Source organism: Notolepis coatsorum (genome assembly GCF_963971535.1).
Source record: "Notolepis coatsorum genome assembly, chromosome: 2".
Classification (NCBI taxonomy): Eukaryota; Metazoa; Chordata; class Actinopteri; order Aulopiformes; family Paralepididae; genus Notolepis; species Notolepis coatsorum.
Genome location: NC_140166.1, coordinates 19,257,651 through 19,279,521, shown reverse-complemented (window position 1 = coordinate 19,279,521; position 21,871 = coordinate 19,257,651).

Below are 21,871 nucleotides of genomic sequence, written 5' to 3'. Positions count from 1 at the left end.
CTAAACACGTTTCGCAATTATGCCACATCAATGTGGAACGCCCTACCCAAAGCTGTAAAGGAATGTGGATCACTACCCACTTTCAAAACCTCTCTCAAGGGACACCTACGGGAGACTGCAATTCAACACTGGCCCCTGTAAATATCCTAACCCAACCCCCTCCAATGTACAGTCATTTACCTAGTATGGTTTTGTCAATAGTTCAATGTACAATTGTGTTTGTTTGTACAGTGTCTCCTCCCCCCCCCCCTCAATGTACAGTGTTACTTGTTTATACAGTGTGCCCCCCGCCCCCCCCCCCCCCCCCAACCACCTCCAATGTAAATTACCCAGTATGGTTGTCAATATCCCAATGTACCCAACCCCCCCCACCCAACCTCCTCCAATGTACAGTTTCTACGTCAAATGTATATACTCCCTTTTCTTGACTCCTTCTGTATCACAAACAGTACTGTATTTGCAAATCTGGTATGTCATAAATGTATAGATGTAGCAGTACTGACTATCTGTATGTCATGTATGTCATATATGTCTATATGAATTGAAAATGGGGGACCCTGATGGAAACAAGACAAACGTCTTTCTCAGGTCTGCATCCCCTTAACAATTGTATGTATTGAGCCGTACTGTATTGTACCCATTCTGCAATCTGTTAAATAAAGTTTTCATTCATTCATTCATTCATTCATTCATTCATTCATTCATTCATCTACAGGTCTGGGGTTTGAGATGTGGTTACCTGCAGTTCCTGATAGATCCTGGTGATGGCGCTGTGGAGCTGAGCCTGTCTCTCCTCCTCTCTGTTCCTCAGAGCATCCAGCTCCTCCTGGCAGGCTGGGTGACCCAGACGCACCCTGAGCTGAGAGACATGTTCCTTCTACACACGCACACGCACACACATATATAGGGCGGCTAAGTGGCGCAGTGGGCAAGGTGCTCACCACTAACGCAGGAGATGCTGGGTTCGAGCCCAGCTCTCTGCGTTGCTTCCGGCTTGGCTGGTCGTTCATACTAATACAATTGGCAGTATTAGGGGGTGGGAAAGCCGGTGGGTGGGGATCGGACGTTGTGGACAGCGACTCCTACGGGTCGGTTGGTGCGCCTGTACAGCAGAATCAGGAAGTATCGGGGGCAGCGTGAGCCTCCCACGCGCTACTCCTCGGCCACTGAGAGATCGCGCTGTACAGGTGAAAAGATGCGACGGCTGCCTCCTCGTGTACCGGAGGGGACACGTGATGCAAGGCTTCGTCCACATTGCAGCCGACCAGTGGGAGGCATGGTCTAACAACGTTCGAGACAGGGGAGGGGAGAATGGACCTGTCTCAAACCCTGCCCTCTTTTCTTGATCCTCCAATCACAACTGTCGCTTACCTCGGACAAACCAAGTTTGTCCGAGGTAAGCGACAGCTGTGATTGGAGGATCAAGAAAAGGGGCAGGGTTTGAGACAGGTCCATTGGATAATACGAAATTGGGATGGGAGAAAATGGGGAGAAAAAAGTAGATAAAAAAAAAATACATATATATATATAGTATATACAAACACACACATAGTATACATACACACACACACACACACACACAAATATGTACTGTATATAGTATATACAAACACACTGTATATAGTATATATATATACAATATATAGAATATACAAACACACAGCAGTGTGTAGAGCAGAGACACTACCTTCCTGTCCTCACTGGTGCTCAGCGTATCTTCCAGCTCCAGACGAATCCGCTTTGTGGTTTCTAACAAACCACTCTCATGCTGCCGTCTGTGGTGATGGAACAATGTTGCTGGTAACACACACACATCCTCCTCCAATACACACAGCTGGTCCCGGAACTCTGAGTGAGAGAGGAGAGAGAAGAGAGAAGAGAGAAGAGAGAAGAGAGAAGAGAGAAGAGAGAGGCAGGCAGGCAGGCAGGCAGGCAGGCAGGCAGACAGACAGACAGACAGACAGACAGACAGACAGACAGACAGACAGACAGACAGACAGACAGACAGACAGACAGACAGACAGACAGACAGACAGACAGACAGACAGACAGACAGACAGACAGACAGACAGACAGACACTCTGTTAGCTTGGAAGTACCTTGTAGAGTAGTATTGTAGTTAGGGCTGTCCCCGACTAAGGATTTGGATGGTCGACTATGATTGGCCAAAATGTGCCGTTAGTCGACTAAAAATAAATAAAAAAAGTATAATATTTTTAATAAAAAAAAATATATATAGCATTCCATTTGGGCTGTGGGGGGTGCTTAATGTCTGAAGGAGTCGACTGAAGGCTTCTTGTCCTCTGCAAAAGCATGCAATTGGTCCACTGATGGATACATCTTGATATTTGTCTAGTCTAGTGTGTTCATTAGATGGGTGAAATCCTCTTTCAGTGCCTCTGTGCCTGTTTTCGTAGGCAGTTAGCCTCTGGTATGTGTGCCATTAACGTTAGCCACGCTTCTAGGCCTCTTTTCTTTTGGAAAGAATGATAAAAAAAAAATAAAAAAAAAATATTATTATTATTATTATTATTTTTTATATATATTCGACTAAGAGGTTGGCCAGTCGACTACGGCTCCTTTCGACCGATTAGTCGACTAATCGACTAATAGGGGTCAGCCCTAATTGTAGTACTGGCGTAAATTATGGATTAGTTGGACGCAGTCGACCAGCACCTGCTAACGGGTCGGACCCTTTAGCTCAGCTGGTTAGTGCGGCTGCCTGTGGATCCTATGGTCACAGGTTCAAATTTCTCTGTTACATTGGCTAGCTTACCTTGTAGAGTCGTATTGTAGTACTGGTTAGCTTACCTTGTAGAGTTGTATTGTAGTACTGGTTAGCTTACCTTGTAGAGTCATATTGTAGTACTGGTTAGCTTACCTTGTAGAGTCGTATTGTAGTACTGGTTAGCTTACCTTGTAGAGTCGTATTGTAGTACTGGTTAGCTTACCTTGTAGAGTCGTATTGTAGTACTGGTTAGCTTACCTTGTAGGGTCGTATTGTAGTACTGGTTAGCTTACCTTGTAGAGTCGTATTGTAGTACTGGTTAGCTTACCTTGTAGGGTCGTATTGTAGTACTGGTTAGCTTACCTTGTAGAGTCGTATTGTAGTACTGGTTAGCTTACCTTGTAGAGTCGTATTGTAGTACTGGTTAGCTTACCTTGTAGAGTCGTATTGTAGTACTGGTTAGCTTACCTTGTAGTCGTATTGTAGTACTGGTTAGCTTACCTTGTAGAGTCGTATTGTAGTACTGGTTAGCTTACCTTGTAGGGTCGTATTGTAGTATTGGTTAGCTTGATCTTGATAACTCAGTAGTCTCTTATTAAACTCTTCAGCATACTGTTCAAATCTGTTATCCATGAACTTAGACCGCTTGGTGACACTACACTCCTGCTTATACAACTCCTGTAGGATCACAGTACAAACCATTAAACATTCAATTAGCTAGTTCATTATTATTATTCCTATTTCTACAGCTGATACAGGTTATTCCTATTTCTAACCACAGCTGATTGAGAGTTTAACACTTTGAGTGCCAACAACGAGAATCTCGTTATTTCATGCCAACCGTTCAGTGCCAACGACGAGAAATCTCGTTATTAATCGTAATTGAATATGTGTTCGAGCACCCAGCGTTGGATCAATAAACGTGATCGATATTTGGAATGGCGATCAGGAATTGGAATAATCTTTTTGGAGAACATCTGATCTGAGGTAAGGAATCTATTTTACCAGTCTTGGGATAATCAGAGCTTTTTTTTTTAGTGTATTCCAGTAAAGGGCTATTCCTGCAGAATCACCTTTTTTTCTGGAAATTCCCAAAAACGAGCGTTTTTCAAAATGGTATAAAACGGAGATGTACCGATGAAAAAACAATCCGTTTTCGACAATGTTGACTGCAAGCAAGTCATTGATAAGCGACGAGCGTATTAGACACATAGCCATAATTTAAGATAGTTTATGCGTTCGCAAATGTGCTCACCCTCTCATTGAATAGAGCGTTGGCACTCAAGCGCTAAATCGTGCGCCCCCTGCTGGCACTCAAAGTGTTAATACTGAGGTTGTCTCATAGTGATGCAGGGTTTAATACTGAGGTTGTCTCATAGTGATGGAGGGTTTAATCTGAGGTTGTCTCAGTGATGGAGGGTTTAATACTGAGGTTGTCTCATAGTGATGGAGGGTTTAATACTGAGATTGTTTCATAGTGATGGAGGGTTTAATACTGAGGTTGTTTCATAGTGATGGAGGGTTTAATACTGAGGTTGTTTCATAGTGAAGGAGGGTTTAATCTGAGGTTGTCTCATAGTGATGGAGGGTTTAATCTGAGGTTGTCTCATAGTGATGGAGGGTTTAATACTGAGGTTGTCTCATAGTGATGGAGGGTTTAATACTGAGGTTGTCTCATAGTGATGGAGGGTTTAATCTGAGGTTGTCTCATAGTGATGGAGGGTTTAATACTGAGGTTGTCTCATAGTGATGGAGGGTTTAATACTAAGGTTGTTTTTACCTCAGCCTTCAGCAGCAGCACACTGTTGGTCTTCCACAGTAAACTGGTCATCACTGACTTAAAGGACCTGCAAAACACACACACACACACACACACACACACACACAGAACATGTGTTTCTTTTAATAAAGGTTCTCATTTCCCTTTCCCACCATCCACTTTGTAGAACACAACAGAATATAATTGAATATAACCGAACATAATTATAGAATAGAACAGAACAGAATAAAATATAAGAAAGCAGAATAGCATATAACAGAACAGAATTATAGAACAGAACAGACCACAGCAGAATAGAATAGAGTAGAATCTCAGTAGAACTCACTGGGAGTCTTGCTCTGGTTCAGCTCCAAACACCTTGAAACTGCCGAACCGAAAGGGCTTCAAGATCCTCTTCCTGAGACACACTAATAAGAGGTTGAGGGGTGTGTTAAGGTGTAGTCATTTGTATCTCTGTTTCCTCACTCTGTCTTGGTCTCAGCATATTAATTATATTGTTTTAAAAATGGGAAGAGCAATTGGTATTTCCAGGAAATGTGCTTCTTTTGTTGCTCGTCCTCTTTTATGTCAGATAGTGCAAAGTTGAGTTTTATGTCATCTTGACTATTGCTCTGCGATGTGGTCATCTGCTGCCAGTGGTGACATCAGGAAGCTCCAGGTGGTCCAGAACAGGGCAGCACGGTTCGTACTGGGCTGCTCACTAAGGTCTAATGTGAGCCGTATGCATGCCCGCCTCTCTTGGCTTAACGTTGAAAATAGATTGTCTTTTAATATACTTGTGCTGTTCAAGTTGGTCATGAGCAGTAAAACTCCTGTTTTTATACATAATCAGATTGTTTTTAGTAATACTGTGCACGAGCATTAATCTAGAGGTTCCAGTAGTGGGCAGCTTGAATTGCCAGGTCCTAGAACCAGCGCTTTGGGGAGATCTTTTATTTTTAGAGCATTAACTCTTTGGAATGGCCTGCCTCTGAACCTCTGCTGCATTTACAGTAGATTCACTTTTAAAAATAATCTTAAATAGTTTTTAAATTGTTTTTAACACTGTAAAGTAATTTTTAGTTTTTGTTTTACACTAATGTAATTTTAGCTATCTTAATTGTTACAGTAGTTTCATTATGTATTGTGTGTACTGACTTTTAATAATTTTGTTTTTGCAATAGTGATTGTTTTTGTATGTTTTTTTTTGTGTGTGGACCCCAGGAAGACTAGCTGGTTGCTATTTTAAAATAAAATAAAATCACCATGTCACATCTGATCAGCCACTACACAGTTCATAAACCTCGATCTGCCACTATAAAGTTCATAAACCACTTATCAGCCACTACACAGTTCATAAACCACTGATGAGCCACTACACGGTTCATAAACCTCGATCTGCCACTATAAAGTTCATAAACCACTTATCAGCCACTACACAGTTCATAAACCACTGATGAGCCACTACACAGTTCATAAACCTCGATCTGCCACTACACAGTTCATAAACCACTGATCAGCCACTACACTGTTCATAAACCACTGATGAGCCACTACACAGTTCATAAACCACTGATCAGCCACTACACAGTTCATAAACCACTGATCAGCCACTACAGTTCACAAACCACTGATCAGCCTCTACACAGTTCATGTTCATAAACCAGTAATCAGCCACTACATAGTTCATAAATCTCGATCTGCCACTACACAGTTCATAAAAAATCAGCTACTAATACCTGCACTCTAAACATTATTTAATAGCTGTTTGTATTATCAGAAATAATAACAGTGTTTGGAGAGACTCACCTGGAGAGACCATCCTGTCTGCTGGAACCACAGGGATACACACAGTGCTGCATAACCTGACACACACACACACAGACACAGACAGACACACACACATACACACACATGAAATGCTTTATCAGAATCCACCAGTGGGTTTAATTACAGGGATAGTATGTAGTAATCACTTGTTGAGTCCTTTGACCACGCCCACAGCAGCATCATAAGAAAAAGCCACGCCCATCCTGCGATCCTGACGTTTAGATTTGGGACGGGCTGCCAGCGCAAATGGGCCCTGTAGGGGGCAGTCTGGCACTGGAGCTGCAACACTGCTGTCCTATACACACACAGACACAAACACTGTAAGTAGAAGTGACCTACCAGGAAGCAGTCTAGGTAGACAGGAAGTGACCTACCTGGAAGCAGTCTAGGTAGACAGGAAGTGACATACTAGGAAGCAGTCTAGGTAGACAGGAAGTGACCTACCAGGAAGCATTCTAGGTAGACAGGAAGTGACCTACTAGGAAGCAGTCTAGGTAGGCAGGAAGTGACCTACCAGGAAGCAGTCTAGGTCGACAGGAAGTAACCTACCAGGAAGCAGTCTAGGTAGACAGGAAGTGACCTACTAGGAAGCAGACTAGGTAGACAGGAAGTGACCTACTAGGAAGCAGTCTAGGTAGACAGGAAGTGACCTACCAGGAAGCAGTCTAGGTAGACAGGAAGTTACCTACCAGGAAGCAGTCTAGGTAGACAGGAAGTGACCTACTAGGAAGCAGTCTAGGTAGGCAGGAAGTGACCTACCAGGAAGCAGTCTAGGTCGACAGGAAGTAACCTACCAGGAAGCAGTCTAGGTAGACAGGAAGTGACCTACTAGGAAGCAGACTAGGTAGACAGGAAGTGACCTACTAGGAAGCAGTCTAGGTAGACAGGACGTGACCTACCAGGAAGCAGTCTAGGTAGACAGGAAGTGACCTACCAAGAAGCAGTCCAGATAACGGCAGCGGGCTCTCAGGTCGTCACTGAGTGAGGCAAGGAAGGACCAGACTTGGTCAGGAGACCTGGTCTGGTTTAGAGACAGACAGACAGACAAGAGACAGACAGACAAGAGACAGACAGACAGACAGACAGACAGACAGACAGACAGACAGACAGACAGACAGACAGACAGACAGACAGACAGACAGACAGACAGACAGACAGACAGACAAGACAGACAAGACAGGCAGACAATCCTTCAGACTGAGGACCCAATTGAAGTCTATCATCTCTTTAGTAACTATTATTTATTTTTGTCATTCAAGAAATAGCATAGTGGTTCTCAACATGTGGTCTGGGACCCCCAGGGATCCGGAGGAGGGTCCTACAGTAGAACTATAGTAACCCTCACCCTAAACCTAACCCTACCCATAACCCTAAACCTTGTATAATTACCTACTATACAACTATAGAATAATTACCTGTTCCATTGGTACTAAAATAGTAATACTAGAGTATAGTTACCTGTTCCAGGGGGTACAATAGTAGTACTATAATAATACTATAGCATAATTACCTGTTCCATGGGGTATTTATTTATTTATTTATTATAGTAGTACTATAATAATACTACAGTATAGTTACCTGTTCCATGGGGTGCTATAGTAGTACTATAATAATACTACAGTATAGTTACCTGTTCCATGGGGTACTATAGTAGTACTATAATAATACTACAGTATAGTTTGGTACTACAGTAGTACTATAGTAATACTACAATATAGTTACCTGTGTGTTATCAGACATTGCCTTCAGTTCTTCCAGTCTGCTACTGATGTGGCGTTTCTGCTGGTTACTCTGAGACTCCTGACAACCACCCACACACACACACACACACACACACACAGACACACACACACACACGCACACACACACACACACACACACACACACAGGAGATGATTATAACTGTCTTTCTGTCTGTCTGTCTGTCAATGTGTCTGTCTCTCTGTCAAAATGTCTGTCTGTCTATCTGCCCCCCTCCCTGTCTGTACGTCTGTACATCTGTCTGTCTGTCTGTCAATGTGTCTGTCTGTCAATGTATCCGTCTGTCTGTCTGTCTATAGGTGTTTTCGGACCAGACAGTCTTGGACTCTGTGAGAGGTACTACCTCCTACCAAGCAAATCCACTTGAGAAACCATTTACAATACCAGAATTGAATGAATGAATGAATGAATGAATACTATCCCCCGTTCAACAGATTAACAGCTGAGATTAAAAGTTCAAACTCCCCATATACATGAACTCTGACTGACAGCCTGGTGGAGATGTCATCAAATAATGAACACCACAATCTCACCTACCAAACACACTCCTATGTGGAACAACCCTGACTTCTCAATGAACAAAAAATACTTAATTGTTCATCATGGATTAGTAAAGGCGTTACACATCTCAAACATATATTTCATAATAACACTCTGGTCTCATTCCCTCATGTGGTCCAGAAGCCCAGCATTGGGGAGAATCTTTTTATTTTTTTTTTATCTACTTTTTCTCCCCATTTTCTATTTTTTCTCCCATCCCAATTTCGTATTATCCAATTCTACCCTCCCCTGTCTCGGACGTTGTTAGGCCATGCCTTCCACTGGTCGGCTGCAATGTGGACGAAGCCTTGCATCACGTGTCCCCTCCAGTACACGAGGAGGAAGCGTTGCATCTTTTCACCTGCACAGCGCGATCTCTCAGCGGCGAGAAGTAACGCGTGGGAGGCTCACGCTGCCCCCGTTACTTCCTGATTCTGCTGTACAGGCGCACCATCCGACCTGTAGGAGTCGCTGTCCACAACGTCCAATCCCCACCCACCGGCTTTCCCACCCCCTAATACTGCCAATTGTATTAGTATGAACGACCAGCCAAGCCGGAAGCAACGCCGAGAGCTGGGCTCGAACCCAGCATCTCCTGCGTTAGTGGCGAGCGCCTTGCCCACTGCGCCACTTAGCCGCCTGGGAGAATCATTTTCTAAAATGTCTTCAAATATCAAATTAACTCCTAGTTCCTCTGTTCTGGGATCAGCCCTGCCCTGAGATGGCAGCTAAAATATCCATGAAAAACAGGGTTCAATAACTACAATGGTCCTCAGTTCCTGCAGGACACAACAAAAAAGGGGTTACTTCCCACAATAGTTCATGAACTATGAAAACGCCTTATATGTCTGTCTCTCTGTCTATCTATGTCTGTCTGTCTGAGAAGTTCTGAGAGGTAGAGACAGATAGTGAGAAAGACAGGCAGACAGGCAGGCAGGCAGGTAACATTACCTGAACTTTAACCTGGACACCTGTGTTTCTCAGAAGAGACTTAATAATCTCCTGGAACTCCAAGTGCATTATCGGGAAGTGGAACTTCTCCTCAAAACGACTCACTATTTCCCTAGCCTGGAGAGGAGAAGAGGAGGAGGAGAGGAGAAGAGATGAGAAGCAAGGAGAGTATAGATGAGAGGAGAGAAGAGGATAATGTTAGCCTCAGAGGATTGCCAGTCTGACTGCTGCCTCAGTGAGAAGGTCCTGGTTTGAAGCCCAGCAGGAGGTCCTTCTGACTGCTGCCTCACAGTGAGAAGGTCCTGGTTTGAAGCCCAGCAGGAAGGTCCTTCTGACTGCTGCCTCACAGTGAGAAGGTCCTGGTTTGAAGCCCAGCAGGAGGTATTTTGGTGTGGAGTTTATGCTGGTATGTTCAGCCCTTGTTCAAATGGTTTTCCTCCAGGTTTCCTCCTGCACCGTGAAATAGGCTGTAAGGTGAAGGCTGAGAAGTGGCTAGAAAACGATTCTCGTTCCCACCTCGGTGGACTACACAATCTTCACTCTGGGCTAAAGATCTATTGGTGTAGATTTAGGAATAAAAAGTTCTCCATTTACAATCCTGCCAGTTTTGCACAATCAGAATTTTAAAGTCGGGACTAGATCTTTCCTCGCGAACGGATACTTGGTCACCACAGTTTTATTTGACGTAATTGGTGCGGGTACGGTCACGTATATTGAGCTCGACCAATAGCAGCTCTCTTTGTTGCAAGGATACGGCCGTCGGGTGACAACAAATGACATCCACAGATTAACGTTACATCAGAACAGGATGAAAATGGACAAAAAACACCTTCTAAAGTTCACCAAAAGGTTTCTAAACAATGTTATATGCATCTCACGTCCGTTCAGAAAGAATGTGTACAAGATTTTACACAGACACGGTGGGATAGATATAGAACGGTGGCTTAACCTACCAGGCCAGAATCATACCATTGGGGAGACATACAAACATTGTTTAGAGATCGATTTGTGTCATAAATGTCATGATATATATCTGTATGTCGTGTATGTCATAAAAATTTCATGATGAATTGAAAATGGGGGACCCTGATTAGATTAGATTGTACTTTATTGTGATTATATTTGCATACAACGAGATTTGGGACTCAAACCTAAGGTGCAGTAATAAAATCACAATTAATAAAAGAGAAACATAAAATCCTATACAGAAACATTACCTTCATTACCTTACTACCTTCATTGATCTAGGTTAGCGGTTCTCAAACTATGGGTTGTGACCCAAAGTGGTGGTCGTGGGTAGGTGACAGTGGGGTTTAAATAATCATTTAAAAAGTTTTGTATGTTCTGGCAACATATTTTGGCTAAATATGCCTTGTTTTATAAATGTGTATTGATAACATAGTGCTGTAATAAAATTTTCGAATAAATATGCATGATCAAGTTCAACAACGTGTGCTTTTATTTTGATATTCCTTAATTCCACGTTGAAATTACACGATATATTAAGTGTGGGGTCTCCAAAAAAAATCCTAATAATAACCCCTGATCTAGGTTAATCATGTCTCCATGATTAAGCGCCGCCCCTGACACTCAAGCCCCACCCCATTTGTATCTCGTGAACCGTTTGTCGTATAGACTCTCGGGTGGCGTCATTGGATTCAGCAGGGACATCCGCATATATTCGTCTATGTTTGCCCCGATCCCGACACGTAACGTAAAATAAAGCACAGGAGTATATCTTTTCTTTTACCAGCAGTTATACCTGCTCTAGGCCATAGATAATGAATGGTAGATTAATGGTGTCAGGGGTCAAGACTAATACCTGCTCTAGGCCATAGATAATGAATGGTAGATTAATGGTGTCAGGGGTCAAGACTAATACCTGCTCTAGGCCATAGATAATGAATGGTAGATTAATGGTGTCAGGGGTCAAGACTAATACCTGCTCTAGGCCATAGATAGTGAATGGTAGATTAATGGTGTCAGGGGTCAAGACTAATACCTGCTCTAGGCCATAGATAATGAATGGTAGATTAATGGTGTCAGGGGTCAAGACTAATACCTGCTCTAGGCTTTTAGAATCAGCAGCCTCCATGCTAGTTTGAATGTCGTCTTCTGTAACATCAATCAATTTCACCATGTTCTCCAAGTGCTGCTGTAAATCGATCTCCTTAGAAGTTAAATTACATCCTTCACTGCACATCCTAGGAGAGGAGAGGAGAGGAGAGAGGAGGAGGAGAGAAGAGAGGAGGAGAGAGGAGAGGAGCAGAGGTGAGGCGATGAGGTTGGGAGAAGAGAGAAGAGGAGAGGAGAGGAGGGGAGGAGAGAAGAGAAGAAGAGGAGAGGAGAGAGAAGAGAAAAGAGAAAAGAAGAGGAGCAGAGGCAATGAGATGAGGAGATGGGGGAAACAGAGGGGGAGGGGAGGAGAGAATAGAAGAGGAGAAGAGAAGAAGAGAGGAGAGGAGAAGAGAAAACAAGAGAAAAGAGAAGAACGCAGAAAAGGAGAGGAGGAGAGAAGAGAAGAGGAGAGGAGGAGAGTGGGAGAGGAAAGGAACAGAGGCAAGGAGAGGAGAGAAGAGGAGAGGAGGATTAGCATTTAGATTTAGTGGGTGATCAGACCATCTGGTATATTAATACTGTAGTAGTATATTAATACTGTAGTCATATATTAATAGTGTAGTAGTATATGAATACTGTAGTAGTATATTAATAATACTATAGTAGTATAGCAGTACTGGAATGGCTGCAGCAGTTTGGCGCTGCTGTTCCTCAGATGGTCCAGCCTGCTCTGAACCGTCTGTCTGAAGCTCTTCTGGACCTTCTGGATCTCTGTAACATGTTCATCTAGACTCTTCTGAATGGTGGAGCGAAGGGTCACCAGGCTAGAGAAACAGACAGAGAAGTAGGCATATTAACATATATATAAACACCATATCCTGAATAAGACCTTAACCAGGATATAAGAGGTGCTATCTGGCATATGAAAGTGTGTATATTGGATTTGATTCAAATTTATTGTCATTATACAGCACAAGTACAGTACAACGAAAAGAAGTTTGGCATCCAACCAGAGTGCAAATGTAGCAGTAAAGTGCAACAGCAATATACAAAATTAAAACCTGAATAACCTTAACCAAGATATAATAGCTGCTATCTGGAATATGAATGTGTGTATAAACACCTCATCCTGAATAAGACCTTAACCAAGATATAATAGCTGCTATCTGGCATATTAACGTACATATAAACTGTATAGACCTGTTCGCTGTATACGTCAGACTCGATGCGCATGCATCCCCGGGGCAGAAAGGAACGTAATCCTGGTCAGAACAATGGGGCAGACTACAATTTATTTGCATTTGTTAGCCATGCTAGCGATCTAAACAATCAATCCATGCCAAAGCTATATATGTAAAAGGTGAAAGACACACTCACAGCCATGCTGATTTGGCTAAATGACATCCAGCCGTTTTCGTTTGAAACTACTTTTAGTCAGGGGAGTCATGGATTCTCCATAGAGCCCCGTCATATTATTTTAGTGCAGCACTTCGCGCATGTCCGAGGCAAATTGACTCGTGTCACGTGACTCAGTTGGTATTGCTGATTGGCTTGAACACGGTATGTTTGTAAACAGCGAACAGGTCTATATACTGTTAGTTTATCACATTTGTTTCAACCTGGACGTAGGGTCCAAACAGAGCATCAAAGTAGGTATTTTACACGTCAGATCTGGAAGCGCTGCTTAATTGATCCTCCAGTTTGTAGATGTTGATTCTGAAGGCTTTAGTCGACCTGCAAACTGTCTCCTGGAGCAACAGGAAGTCTGTCTTACAGGAAGTCAAGGCCCGGGGCCCAGCTTTACAGAGAGCCTTCACACGATCCCTGTGGAGCACCAACTCAGCTACACAACACACACACACACACGCACACACACACACACACACACACACACACACACACACACACACACGGATGATCTGAGGAACAGCAGTGCCAGACTACTGCAGACATTCCAGTGCTGTTATACTACTATAGTGCTACTATACTACTACAGTACTATATTACTACACTAATAATGCCAGACTACTGCAGTCATTCCAGTACTGTTATACTACTATAGTGCTACTATACTACTACAGTACTATATTACTACACTAATAATAGGGATGCTCGATATTGGCTTTTTTACCGATACCGATATACCGATATTGTCCAACTCTTAATTTCCGATACCGATATCAACCGATACCGATATATGCAGGGTTTCCCCCTCCAAAAAATGGAATAATTTCAGGTAATTAACATTACATATCGCTTGTTGTGGAATTAACACAACATTATGCATACTTTTGACAATAAAAAAAATCAGAATTTGTTCTTACTTGCTTGCCTTGGTAAATAAAGGTTATGGAAATGTAAAAAAAAAAAAAAAAACGATACAGATATTTTCTGATATCAGATTTTAATGCCAATATCGGCCGATAATATCGGTAGGCTGATAATATCGGACATCCCTACTAATAATGCCAGACTACTGCAGTCATTCCAGTGCTGTTATACTACTATAGTGCTACTACTACTACAGTACTATATTACTACACTAATAATGCCAGACTACTGCAGTCATTCCAGTAGTTATACTACTATAGTACTACTATACTACTACAGTACTATATTACTATACTAATGCCAGACTGCTGCAGTCCTTCTAGTACTGCTATACTACTACAGTATTCATATCCTACTACACTATTACTATACTACTACAGTATTAATCATAATAATTAATACTACTACTACTACTACTACTACTACTACTACTACTACTACTACTACTACTACTACTACTACTACTACTACTACTACTACTACTACTAATAATAATAATAATAATAATAATAAACTAATTCAACTAAAATAATATTTGTAAAGCATCTTTCATACAAGAATTGCAGCCCAAAGACACAAAATAGTCCCAATGTCTGCTAGCATAACATTCACTTTCTAGCTGATGAAGAACTACATTAGTTGGTGGAAGAATTATTACTTGTTATCGATAAATGATAGTATTTTTTGTTGCTGTGTTAGTAGGTATATGTGTAACGGATGGTATCGTGAAGCGCAGTCAAGAAGGGCTTGGGTGAGTAGCGGTGCTATGGGTTAAACTCACTCTCACATCCTCAAAAGACGCATAGACCCATTACTTAGAAGTGGATTCACCTCTTGGTATAGCGGTCTGTGTTGTTGCCTGCGGCGTGGGAGACCGGGGTTCGACTCCCACTCGGGGCATCGAAGTGCCTTGGGTGGAGTAGAGTGAGTTTGAGAGGGTGAGTGTAACGGATGGTATCGTGAAGCGCAGTCAAGAAGGGCTGGGGTGAGTAGCGGTGCTATGGGTTAAACTCACTCTCACATCCTCAAAGACAGATAGACACATTGCAAAGTAGTGGATTCACCTCTTGGTATAGCGGTCTGTGTTGCTGCCTGCGGTGTGGGAGACCGGGGTTCGACTCCCACTCAGGGCATCAAAGTTTGAGGTGACGTTGTCACAACCGTTACATATGTACTGTAGTAACTGTTTCATAAAAGCAATAAGCCACGCTGGCTGTGGTTTGCAGTTATTTTAGAACAGCTAACTGTAAACCATGGCCTAGCCTAATTACAATAACTCTATGGGGTGAATATGTGTTACCTGTTTGTTTGTTTGTTTGTTTGTTTGTTTGTTTGTTTGTGTGTGTGTATGTATTTATGATGTCTGTGTTTGTTCATGTATGTGTTCATTGTATATGTGGTTGTATGTGCACATGTGTTAATGTGTGTGTATGCATGTATGTGTGTGTGTGTGTGTGTGTGTGTGTTTGTTTGTTTGTTCATGCATGTGTTCATTTTATATGTGCCAGTGTTTCCATTAATTACCTAGACTGTGGCGGCCCTAATTTGTCCCGCCACAGTTTTATAATGATGAATTAATTAATCTTTTTAAATATAAAGTTTGCCAATAGGGATATATCAGTAGTATTGGCAGTGGTAGTAGTCGTAATAGTAATCCAGTATATCTTTTTATTTTCAAAAAAATTATGCGTAATAGGGCACAGCCACCCTAGGACGCACAACGTCAGTGGGACCGTGTGTAAAACACCCTGCAATCCACATCCCCACACACTCCTGCTAGCAGGATGAAGGAGAAGTCCCGGTACTCAGGACTGCATGGGAGACAGAACTCCCAGTCATGTCCATGAGGTAAAACCTGACAAAAGGGCACGGGGAGGACCAAGAGGCTGCAGCGCAGATGTCCTCCACCGAGACCCCCCCAAGCAGGGCAGCAGAGGCTGCCACTCCACGAGTGGAGTGTGCCCTGACGCCCGCAGGGGGAACCTGTCCGGCCAAAGTGTAGCAGAGGGCAATGCCCTCGCACAACCAATATGACAGGCGTTGTTTGGACAGCGCCTTACCCGTGTTAGGGCCACCGTAACAGACAAATAGCTGACTGGTAGCCCTGAGGTCCTGTGTGCGCCTAAGGTATACCGCAAGCGCACAAACAGGACACAACAGGTGAGGGGGAGGGTGAAAAGCCTGTAGCACAATATCCCTGGAGCGATAAGAACTCCGGATATTTTTTGGCACAAAGGCTGGATTGGGCCTCAGAGTAACGCTGCTATTATCTCCCTGTATAGACAGACACTCGGGCCGAACCGAAAGAGCGCATAACTCACCCACACATTTAGCGGAGGTGATGGCCAGAAGGAACACTGTCTTGAAAGACAGCCGATCCAACGGCACCTGCTCAAGAGGTTCAAACAGGGCCCCCAACAGCCTTACCAGGACTAGTTGGAGGTCACAGCTTGGAGACAGAGCACGTTTAACAGGCTTGAGGCACCGTGCACCCAGCAGGAAACGTCTCACGAGAGGGTGGCTGAATAATGTTTTGCCCTCAAAGCCTACATGACATGAAGATATAGCTGCGGCGTATACCTTCACTGTTGAGGCCGAGAGCCTATCCAGGATAGACTGGAGGAAGGACAGAACCGAGTTCAGGGGAGATGAGACCGGGTCCAGACCCTCAGCCTCAGACCACTCTCGAAACATCCCTGCGTAAACCGCGGTAGTGGACGGAGCGCGTGCGTTCTGGATGGTGTTAATCACATTAGTGCTAAGACACATCCTCTCCAAATTCAACCTCTCAGCAGCCAAGCCATTAGAGGCTGCCCCAGGACAGGTGGTTGAAACACCGAGCCGTGTGCCTGAGAGAGGGCCTGCGGCAACCATGTGATAGGCCACGGCTGGGCCACTAGAAGTTGGATTAGGGCTGGGAACCACAAGGCTGCGCCCCGGTCTGGCGCAACCAGGATCAAAGTCCTGCGCTCCTGACGTACCTGCTCCAACAGCTGGTTTATCAGATGTATGGGGGAAAATGCATATGGGATCACGGGTATGTCGAGAAGGCATCAACTCCCAGAGGGGGGTTGTCCTTCCGACTGACTGAGAACCACAGGGGGCACTGGTGGGACTGACTGCTCGCAAACAGGTCCACAGCGGCTTCCCCGAATGGCTTCCAGATCCGTCTGACTATGTCTGGGTCCAATCCCCACTCGTCTGGGTGGGGACCTCCTTGTGACATCAAATCTGCACCCACATTCTCCTTGCCAGGAATGTAGAGCCCTCAGGCTGCGCAGATTGTGATGCCCATAGCCAGAGTCTGAAAGCCGCCGGGTGGAGACGGGGGGAGCGCACTCCTCCCTGTCTGTTGAGATACACCGCTGACGCTGTGCTGTCTGTCCTGACCAGAACGTGCCTGCCCGTCACATGAGGGCAGAGCTGCTTGAGGACTAGAAGCACTGCCTCCAATGGACCTGTCTCAAAACCCTGCCCCTTTTCTTGATCCTCCAATCACAGCTGTCGCTTACCTCTGACTTCCTCGTACAAACAAAGTTTGTACGAGGAAGTCAGAGGTAAGCGACAGCTGTGATTGGAGGATCAAGAAAAGGGGCAGGGTTTGAGACAGGTCTATTCCAACACATTGATATGTAGGGTAGACAGAGCAGGCCAACTGCCTCCTACCGCGTTGGTCCGACATGTCTCCCCCCATCCTGTGAGGGAGGCGTTGGTGAGGACCGTCACGTGCGGCGTGCTGCTGCCCATGGGGACACCATCGGTAAGGGTCCCCGGCTTCCTCCAGTGGTTGAGGTCCCCTATCACTGAAGTGGGGACTCTCAGGCGCCTGCTTGCCTCTCACAGGGTCTATTTTCATACGGACGCCATCCTGCCGAGCAGGCGCATTACGGACCACGCCGTAACCGTCCTGCCAGGATGGAACTCCCTGAGCACACTGAGAATATCCTCTCGACGTCGCTCTGAGAGAGTTTCCCTCATGGACCTTGAGCTTAGAATCAAGCCCAAGTACTCCACCGGCTGGCTGGGAAGAGGAGTACTCTTCTTCCAGTTCACAGCAAAACCGAGGCTGGTAAGGTGTTCCACCACCTGCCTGGTGTGAGACCTAGCGACCTCCTCCTAACGGCTGAGGACCAGAATGTCGTCCAGGTAGAATACAATTCTTATTCCCTGATGACGCAGAGGTCCCAGCGCGGTCTCCAAGCACTTGGTGAAAGTGCGAGGGGCCAGAGAGTAACCGAACGGCAGTCTCTGGTATTCGTACGCTATTCCCTGAAAAAGGAAGCGCAGGAATTTCCTGTGAGGGGGGCGGCTAAGTGGCACAGTGGGCAAGGCGCTCGCCACTAACGCAGGAGATGCTGGGTTCGAGCCCAGCTCTCGGCGTTGCTTCCGGCTTGGCTGGTCGTTCATACTAATACAATTGGCAGTATTAGGGGGTGGGAAAGCTGGTGGGTGGGGATCGGACGTTGTGGACAGCGACTCCTACAGGTCGGTTGGTGCGCCTGTACAGCAAAATCAGGAAGCAACGGGGGCAGCGTGAGCCTCCCACGCGTTACTCCTCGCCGCTGAGAGATCGCGCTGTGCAGGTGAAAAGATGCGACGGCTGCCTCCTCGTGTACCGGAGGGGACACGTGATGCAAGGCTTCGTCCACATTGCAGCCGACCAGTGGGAGGCATGGTCTAACAACGTTCGAGACAGAGGAGGGTAGAATTGGGATGGGAGAAATTGGGATGGGAGAAAAATAGAAAAATGGGAGAAAAAGTAGATAAAAAATGCGTTTGTGTGTGTGTGTGTGTGTGTGTGTGTGTGTGTGTGTGTGTGTGTGTGTGTGTGTGTGTGTGTGTTTGTTCTTGCATGTGTTCATTGTATATGTAGTTGTATGTGCACATGTGTTAATGTGTGTGTGTATGTATGTGCGTGTGTTGGTTCATGCATGTGTTCATTGTATATGTGGTTGTATGTGCAAATGTGTGTGTACTGTATGTATGTGTGTATGTTACCAGCACGCGTGTCGTGTATGTCAGTCTCAATGCTTCGAGCACGACATTCGTGGAGCTGCAGGCGCAGATCGCGTTCTGAACGTAGTGCCTCCTTCCTGCCTGTTACCATGGCAACCGTGGAACTCAGGACATCGCGGAATCGCTGCTCTAGGTGGTCGACGTACGAGACACGCATCCTGGAACACATGTGCAGACTTTAGACCCCTCCTATATCCATCATCCTGGAACACATGTGCAGACCCCTCCTATATCCATCATCCTGGAACACATGTGCAGATTTTAGACCCCTCCTATAACCATCATCCTGGAACACATGTGCAGACTTTAGACCCCTCCTATATCCATCATCCTGGAACACATGTGCAGACTTTAGACCCCTCCTATATCCATCATCCTGGAACACATGTTAACATTGTATTGCACTATCTCAGGACTTTAGCATGTCTATTTTAGCATGCCTATTTTATGCCTATTTTATTACCTGTTTATTATGTCTATTTTATTATTAGTATTATTGCACAATCAAAGTGGGCATGGCCACCCGCATTTCACTGTATGCCCTGGTATGTATGTGACAAATAAACCTCTTGAATCTTGAATCTTGAGACTTTAGACCCCTTCTATATCCATAATCCTGGAACACATGTGCAGACTTTAGACCCCTCCTATATCCATCATCCTGGAACACATGTGCAGACTTTAGACCCCTCCTATATCCATCATCCTGGAACACATGTGCAGACTTTAGACCCCTCCTATATCCATCATCCTGGAACACATGTGCAGACTTTAGACCCCTCCTATATCCATCATCCTGGAACACATGTGCAGACTTTAGACCCCTCCTATATCCATCATCCTGGAACACATGTGCAGACCCCTCCTATATCAATCATCCTGGAACACATGTGCAGACTTTAGACCCCTCCTATATCCATCATCCTGGAACACATGTGCAGACTTTAGACCCCTCCTATATCCATCATCCTGGAACACATGTGCAGACTTTAGACCCCTCCTATATCCATCATCCTGGAACACATGTGGAGACTTTAGACCCCTCCTATATCCATCATCCTGGAACACATGTGGAGACTTTAGACCCCTCCTATATCCATCATTCAGCCTGCCGTGTCCGTGATTCAGTCAGACTCAGTAGATCAATATTATTAGACCTACGTGTCAGTGATTCAGTCAGTAGGTCAGTATTATTAGGCCTACCGTGTCATTGATTTAGTCAGAAGGTCAGTATTATTAGGCCTACCATGTTAGTGATTCAGTCAGTCAGTATTATTAGGCCTACAATGTGAGTGGCAGTCAGTAGGTCAGTATTACTAGACCTACCGTCAGTAGGTCAGTATTACTAGACCTACCGTGTCAGTGGTTCGGTCTGTAGGTCAGTATTATTAGACCTACCGTGTCAGTGATTCAGTCAGTAGGTCAGTAGGAAACTGGGCCAGCTGGGTTTCCTCCTCCAGGCCGTCCAAGGGTTCGAGGGCAAGGCATTTGATGATGCCCCCAGATGTTATAAAGGTTGTCATTGCGGCCTGAATGACACAAACATACAAACATACAAGCTAGTGTTCCATATTCTATTTGACTACACATTAAATATTACATTTAAAAACAACAAAGTTTACCAAAGTGCTGTACAAGTCCCACAACATAAGATACATTTTTTTTTATAAATAAATAAATATTATAATAATATATATATATATTTTTTTCTCGAAGCTTCGAATTAAAATCGAAGCTCGGCCCCGAAGCTTCGATTGCCAAAAAAAGCTTTGAAGGTGAGCCCTACAAGCTAGTGTTCCATATTCTATTTTACTACACATTAAATATACAAACATACAAGCTAGTGTTCCATATTCTATTTTACTACACATTAAATATACAAACATACAAGCTAATGTTCCATATTCTATTTTACTACACATTAAATATACAAACATACAAGCTATTAAGCTAATGTTCCATATTCTATTTTACTACACATTAAATATACAAACATACAAGCTATTAAGCTAATGTTCCATATTCTATTTTACTACACAGTAAAGATAAACATACAAGCTAATGTGCATACTCTATTGTACTACACATTAAATATACAAACATACAAGCTAATGTTCCATATTCTATTTTACTACACATTAAATATACAAACATACAAGCTAGTGTTCCATATTCTATTTTACTACACATTAAATATACAAACATACAAGCTAGTGTTCCATATTCTATTTTACTACACATTAAAGATACAAAAATACAAGCTAATGTTCCATGTTCTATTTTACTACACATTAAAGATACAAACATACAAGCTAATGTTCCATGTTCTATTTTACTACACATTAAATATACAAACATACAAGCTAGTGTTCCATATCCTATTTTACTACACATTAAAGATACAAACATACAAGCTATTAAGCTAATGTTCCATATTCTATTTTACTACATATTAAAAATACAAACATACAAGCTAATGTTCCTATTCTATTTTACTACAGATTAAATATACAAACATACAAGCTAATGTTCATATTCTATTTTACTACACATTAAATATACAAACATACAAGCTAGTGTTCCATATTCTATTTTACTACACATTAAATATACAAACAGTGGTGTGGCTGATCACTGTGGGTGATGAGTCAGCCTACAGAGAGGAGGTACAGAGGCTGACAGAAAACAACCTGGCAGTTAGTTTTTCTCAATTGCTTTGGTGCATTTCTCTGATCAGAATTAAAGTTCTCATAACTGTTAGTTCAACCTCCACAACATTTTGTCATTTGTGCACATCATAGTAGCAGTTTATCATTCCTCCGAACAAATTGCAAATGCTTTTGGACATGCATCAATTGCTTTCATACAATTCTCTGCTGTTTTATGACATTATCATT